General features: G+C 27.7%; 1 pseudogene; it reads left to right on the plus strand.

The window, feature by feature from the left end:
- The window catches only part of LOC128169662 (hemicentin-2-like), a 307,406-nt pseudogene extending 301,406 nt beyond the window's left edge, over positions 1-6,000 (plus strand).

Raw genomic sequence — 6,000 nt, forward strand, 5'->3', positions numbered from 1 at the left:
TGGTTGTTTGGCTGTAAAATGGATTGTTCCTTCAATGATATAATAACTTATATCAATTTCTATCACTGGAGTATTTTTGTGAATTTTTTTTATGAAGTTTTAAAATGATTTTGATCGCGATCGGTTTTGTTTTTTTTCCCATCAAAATCGGTTCAATTTTTTAAAAGTTTTGCATTTTCGTTTTAATTTCTTTGTAAAATATCATTGTTTGACAAATGCTTTATGCGAGTTTTTGTTTTTCTTCAGATTTGTCTTTTAGAAATAAAAGAATACCAAATTTATTTATTAGAAATATTTTTTTGATTAAAAAATTAAAAACTTGACCAGACCATCTTTTTCATGTATTTATTAATAATAATACAACGCATCAATTGAGACCAAAATTTAAGCTATAAAATAATCTGTTTGAAGTCAAAACCATTTTTTCTAATCTAACCAAAAAAATACAAAAAATTCATTAAATAATTAAAAGCCGATATCGGTCTCTGTTTTGTGAAATCATATTTTAAAAAAAGATTCTTTATTAAAACATCAAATAAAATATTGATGTTTCGAGGAACCTTAATTGCAATCGGGTTCGGTTCGAATTAAGATTGTTCATTTTTTCTTGAATTTCACAGTTTCGTTTCATTTTGTTATTAAAATATGATTTTATAGCAATTGTTAAATGTGACTGACAGTTGATTCGTAGATTTTATCTATAGGTTTAAAAAATATTGGCAATTAACTATTTTCATTAATATTTAATTTATCAAAAATGTTTTCAAGTTTATTTTTTAGATTATAGCATAATGCACCAACTGAGACCAACTTTTGAGTTCTAAAATATATTGTGTAAAGCAAGAACGAGTTTTCCAGTTTCTATTAAAAATACAAAGAAATGATATAGAATTTATATTTGTTTTTTTTGTTTTTGTTTTTTTTGTTTTTTTTTTTTTGGGGGGGGGGGTTGTAAATCTCATTTAATAAAAGATTGATTAATATATTGGCGTGTCAAGCAACCTTAACCTTTTAAAATGTTTATATTGATTCATTGTAGCATTGGAAAAAAGAAATATGTAAGTTTTTTTTTAATACAAGACCTTACCAAACTTTAACTGCAGAACTGTAGCTCTACGGAAAATTTAGATTGACGGACAATAAAGCTACAGTTCCATACATGCAAACAAACTGTATATATATATATTTCGCACGGTTTAGTCTTATTAAACTAAATTAGGAATGTAATATGTAATATTTTCATACCATAAATTTATGAGCCATTTTGATACTGACTGACCACTTAAATTGCCTTAAACGTTTCCCTTAACTACCGAACCGACTTTGATAAGTGACGTATGTTAAATTCAGGTTGGGATCAATAGTCACCGTTTTTACCTGCCAACAAACCAGACAATTTTTTTCGGAACTGGTGAGGATGGTTAAAAATTATTCAGTGGCAAGTATAGTAATGCCATTTATAGTAAAATGTCTCAGCTATTTTTTTGTTATGAAAATGTTTACAGAATATATTCCTATGAAAATTATGTTATATTAAGTCTAAAACAATGCGCAACGTTTTCAGTGCAATAAATTTACAGTTTTGTATGAATGGAACTGTAGCATTACGGTTCGTCAACCTTAATTTTTACATTTCTACAGCTAACCAAATTTTTGTATATACTTTTGTGCAAAAAAAAAGATTAATTCATGTGAATAATTCTTTTTGACGTTTAGGTTTTCATTGATTTAGAATCTACTTTGCAGCTTAATTATATTAAGTTCTTCTGTTTTTTGGGGAAAAATTCTCACATGATAGACGGACGTGTAAACTTTACAATGCTAGTGGAAAATATTGTGAATATATAATTTCTTTGAAGTTCTAAGTATGATGTATTAATAATAAATTGCTCAGTTACGTAACACAATGTCGTAGTATTTTGAAACAATTACATGTTTTATTCGTATGCTTTTGTAATTATTTAATTTGTAATTAAGTGATATTTAATTAAATCAGAGATATAAAAGTTGACCAAAACAAAGAAACATCCAACTATACAACCATAAAAGGTAAAGACTCAATTTGAAAATACAATTTTAATTATAATCTTTTAAAAAATTATCTGAAACTATTCCACTGCAGTCATTTGATAGCTATATAAAGTAAGAAAAAGGAATTGAAACTATTTCATTAAGAAATCGAGTTGGTTGTTTAAAACTCAAAGTAAAATCCAAAGTATATATGTCTGTCAAATTCCTTCAAAGAACAACCATTATTTAATACAAAACACCTACTAGGCCTAATTTGTCTAAGGTTATCTTTGTACAGATGCATATATGTTTAAAAATATAAATGTTAAATGATATTTTTAACAGATTGTTAAAAAGTGTAATTGTTCCATTTCAGAACAACAGGAACATGCTGAAAGGTGTGCGAGTTTGGTGTGAATACTAAATTTGTCATTGTATGGCTAATTTTGTTTACGATTACTCTTTTGTAGATATTCATTCAATACAAACATCATATTAATGTCACTTTGTAATATGTAAATTTAAATGATTCATCGTTTTATTACATTTGATATGTACAACAATCGTATGCAGGAAGTATTCTGTTGAAAAATAAGTAATCATGCGTTTATTGCAGGAACATGTATGACGAATTAGTATCAAGAGAAAGCGCTAGCCAATACGAGGATGTTTTGAAAAAAGGTATTGCAAATATTTCAATAAAAGTCGATAGAAAATCTTTCTTATTTTGATTAAATTATGCATTTTATTTTTGTTTATGAACCGAAATGATGGTTTAAAAACTTTGATTTTTTGTGATAATTTTTCATATTAATTCAAATAATCGTAGATGAAGAAATATTAAATGACTTCTACACTAATACACAATGTATTTAATAAAGGGTTCAACCATATTTATTTAGGGCAAATTTGTAAAGAAAATTCGCATTTTTAATGGTTCTGTTTAATATAATGTCTTTACAAAAATTTGCATTAACACTATTTAAAATTATTTTTATATTACAGATAATCATGGAAAAAATGAGTATCTATCTATCTATCTATCTATCTATCTATCTATCTATCTATCTATCTATCTATCTATCTATCTATCTATCTATCTATCTATCTATCTATCTATCTATCTAATCTTCATCCATCCATCTGCTTGATTCATATATGCCAGAAAGAGTCTTAAACATTTGTTATAATTTGATTGTAGATAATTATATGAAAAATTGCAAAAAAAATGTTTTTGTCAACCAAATTTTTCCATAAATATAATACATAAGCATTTCCAAGAAAAACACTGCATAAAAAATCTTCCAATGAGTCCAAGTTCATTTGCAATGAAATAGAACAACAGATTGCGGTAAAGGTCGTTTATTCAATGAACCGAGTTTGTATTATTTAGATTGAAAACAATAAATTAAAGAAGAAAAAAATCATTGAATAAATGACAAATTAATTTGCAAAGGTGGGGTTAAAAACCGACAACTCACAATAATTCAAATACTCAATGAAAGCCAGAATACATGACAAATTATTTTTCAAAGGTAGGGTTAAAAAGCGCCAACTCACAATAATTTAAATACTCAATGAAAGTTAGAACAACATTTGACTATGATATAATGTGCGTGCATATGTAAAGGGTGTAGGTTGGTGGGTAAAACAAAGTTCATGGAAAAATTTACACCCAGCAGCAAAATCAGAGAAAATAAGAATTAGAGAATTTACATGTACCAGGTTCTGATAAGACAATAATTTATTACAAAAGATGATTGGATGCTGGACATGTTAATTGATCTATTATGTTTAACAATCTTGAAACCTACCCCTCAGTGAACCTGCTATGCACAGATGCAAATTACCATCTGTAACATGACAAAGTATTTTGACCATGGTTGTTAATTAGCATCCCCCTTACATGCACACAGACATTATTTTACAAGCTTGACTTACAAAGAGATAATAATAAAAAACACACAAGTATATTATTACAAACTTTGTTGCCAGAAATGATTTTATTTACAATAAAATTAGTTTTTTGTCAACCAAATTTTTCCATAAATATAATACATAAGCATTTCCAAGAGAAACACTTTATTAATTTTGCCCAACTTTGATCTTTGTTGCTACAAGCAATTTACCCAAAACAAGTAACTGAATCAAAAATCTTCCAATGAGTCCAAGTTCATTTGCAATGAAATAGAACAACAGATTGCGTTAAAGGTCGTTTATTCAATGAACCGAATATGTATTGTTTAGAAGAAAAAAATCATTGAATAAATGACAAATTAATTTGCAAAGGTGGGGTTAAAAACCGCCACAACTGAAAGACCTTGGTCTTGAAGGACCCCACCCGAGGAAAAAACGAGTATCTATCTATCTATCTATCTATCTATCTATCTATCTATCTATCTATCTAATCTTCATCAATCCATCTGCTTGATTCATATATGCCAGAAAGAGTCTTAAACATTTGTTATAATTTGATTGTAGAAAATTATATGAAAAATTGCAAAAAAGTGTTGATAATGATGGTGAAGGAAAAGCTATCAAGATGATGGTACCACTGAAAAGTAAAGGTACAATTTAATATTTGACAACAATTGTTTTATTTATTTCAGGTGTTGTAATACAAATGTACGTTGTCATAAAACATTAACTGCCATTCTTATTACAAACAGTTTGGATGTAGTTCCAATTCTATTCCTATGTAAAGAAGTCTATTAACCGACGTAAAATAGAACGGCAGTTCTTCTCATTGATCAATAAAAGAAACTCGTAGTGTTGCGGATATAAAGAAACTTTCAAATTTATACAGAGTAGCATTCAAATCATAAATAATGGTTAAAAACAAGAGAAGAAATGTAATTCACGCTGTTGCATCGTTTAGGTAAACCCAATTTTTTTTTTTTTTTTTTTTTTTTTTTGTTTTTTTTTTACATACATGTATATGCACCTGAAGTATTCAATTAATCATATGTTGCACTAGCACCAATGCTCGCATCGGAACTCATTGTAACGGTATCATTACAGAATCAAACAATGATTGTTTTGATTATTATTTTAAGATATCAGAATAGATTGTGCAGTAGTGTATTAGTTTATCAATTAATATATTGATTTTATATCAACTGCATGAAATAAAACTATAAAATATTAGCACGATCTTTGTCTACAAAAACAAAGAATTGAAGAATTTTGAAGACTGTATCTCGCTCATGGTATAACAGCCATCATCCAAACTTGGTTCTACTTTAAAAAAAACCTTTATAAAGCATTTTTACGCATTATATATACAAGAAACAACAAAGTTTAGCTCAAATCGTTACTATGTTCCTTCAAAGCACGTAGATCTCGTAAGGTATATAAATAATGTATATATAGATTTATCCATTTGATATGTACTTCAAATCATAGTGTCAACTTTTGTTGAATTGTTGGAATGTTTTGTAGAATCAAGTGATGACAAATCTGTGACCCAAAAAGCTGAAGAATATGCTAACACATCATTTATGAAGTAAACCACTACAACCGGAATTTGTCTGAATCATTCTTTGAAGTATTGCAAAAGGTGTCTTTGTCTTCTTATTGACCATGTAATGATTTAATGACAAACATACATGAATATTACATGAATGTACAGTAATTACTTTATGTCGAATAAATGCTTATGAGTGTTCGAAGTTCAAACTTGAAAGGCTTTTATTGTTTTGTATAATTAATTCTTATCCCATTTATTGCATTTTACCTGTATGAATTTCAATCATTTATTTGTTCCATATAGAAAGTATGGGATTTGTACACTAAAGACTCTCAATCCCCCTCCACCCAACACAATAAACCACAAAAATAAATTTAAAAAACCTTCACAAGACTTCGTGATAAGTGAAAAAGTGAAAAAATTACGCCTTTTAAGGCCCTACCTCAAAATATATACTGAAAATAACACTGTACATAATACCTTTTAACCATATAAATATAATACAACTGAACAGCTGTAGC

This window comes from Crassostrea angulata, unplaced genomic scaffold (genome assembly GCF_025612915.1).
Source record: "Crassostrea angulata isolate pt1a10 unplaced genomic scaffold, ASM2561291v2 HiC_scaffold_167, whole genome shotgun sequence".
Taxonomy (NCBI): Eukaryota; Metazoa; Mollusca; class Bivalvia; order Ostreida; family Ostreidae; genus Magallana; species Magallana angulata.